Here is a 1,571-nt window from a genome sequence, read left to right as displayed (position 1 = left end):
GCATATCCTTGGCAAGTTAGTTAAAATGCAAATGACCTTCCCAGGTGCTGATTGACTACCATTTTAATGGGAGAGACTTAAAATGAAAGTGGCTGCTAGACTGGCTGGCCCCATGAAGATGGAATTTTAAGTAAAGACATTCCAGAGGCTAATTGTCGCTGGAATGTTGATGAGATAGCAACAATTCTCCATTATATGGCAAATTGCTTAGCCGTCAACCCACTGTGTGGACAATGAAAACATCAAAACTGGTGTCACATGACAAAAAATGGCTTGTGATATGAAATGCTTTGAAGTACCTTATTAATCCACAAGGACAGGCCAGGGCAGTTCACTCTGGGATATAAAGACTAGAAGGAAGCCATGTCTTGCCAGCAGAAGGGAGGATCCTGCCTCATAAGTCACCTCAGGCAGAGAATTGGGGTTTATTCATTTTACCTGCCGAAATATAGTTCTTCACTTCAGGAGTGTGACCAACTTCAACTGGAAAGTCAGAAACTTGCAGTGGTTTGGGTGAACCAGTGTGAATCCATCACCAGAAATCTCTGACCTTCATTTTTCTTCAGTGTATCAACAGGTAATCCTTCAGGCCTTCAACGTTTCAACTACTGTCCTGAGGACTGAATCAAAGTGACTTTTCGACTCCAAGATATCTAGGGGGCATGTTACATCTTTAGAAATCATCTTTTCTCATGTGTGTGTGTGTTGATACGAATTTTTTTTTTGTGTAGTGGCTAAAATAGAGCTTCCTCCCCAGCGGGGAATTGAACCCCAGTCTCCTGCGTGACAGGCAGGGATACTAACCACTATACTACTGAGGAACTGATACAAATTGTGTTTACATTTTGGGTATTGTGAGAAATAAACCTTTATCCTTTCTTTTGATTTAAACTTACAAGAAAGCCTGTTTTGTGTCTATTCTTGAAAGTCACAGCACTCAAGGGGCTCAAACACTTTTTCTCAAAAATACAGTCAGTCCAGAGGTGAGGAAAGGGAGAAATTATCCTAAATCATCTCTCCCCATTTTTTGACTGGTACAGACCTGATGGGCCAAATGGCCTCCTATCAGTGCTATAAAGTTTCTGTGTTCCCATGGCAACCTGTTCCAGATATAGACTCTTAAGGTTTGTCCTAATTTTGTCTGTTACAATATCAAATGTGCCATTTGGTGCATCTTACGCTATTCTTTCAGCTTTTTCTGCCTCCCAAATATCCTGTCTATGGGGTCCCGTTTGCTGAAGAAACAACTTAACAAGTTGCTCCGCCTGCCTCTTCCTCTCCAAGACAGAGATTGGCCTTGTTGCTGTCCTCTACTCTTTCCCTGGATAGGTTCCTTAAGTTGTGGTGAGCAAAACTGTGCAAAGTATTTCAGGTTGTCTCCTCTATTTTCCAATTTGTGCAGTGTTTACTGATGCTCAAAATGTCACAATGCCAGTGGGTTGCTGCAGTATTAGTCACAACCTTTATTGGCATTTTAATTGATGAAATGTTTCCATCGGTCACCTGTTAGCAGCAGCTTGCTGATCAGTCACAGACCAGACCCATTACTTTAAACATTGGCAGCTGCAGAG

The 1,571-nt window shown here is 41.9% G+C and overlaps 1 non-coding gene across 1 annotated transcript; it reads right to left on the bottom strand.

Moving 5' to 3' along the window:
• Nucleotides 1-749: 749 nt before the first annotated feature.
• Nucleotides 750-821, bottom strand: trnad-guc. The gene has a single exon. It is a non-coding gene; the product is annotated as a tRNA-Asp (tRNA).
• Nucleotides 822-1,571: the final 750 nt, after the last annotated feature.

This window comes from Carcharodon carcharias, chromosome 15, assembly GCF_017639515.1.
Source record: "Carcharodon carcharias isolate sCarCar2 chromosome 15, sCarCar2.pri, whole genome shotgun sequence".
Classification (NCBI taxonomy): Eukaryota; Metazoa; Chordata; class Chondrichthyes; order Lamniformes; family Lamnidae; genus Carcharodon; species Carcharodon carcharias.
The sequence above is the reverse complement of the archived record's forward strand: the minus strand, read 5'-3'. Positions and strand labels throughout refer to the sequence as shown.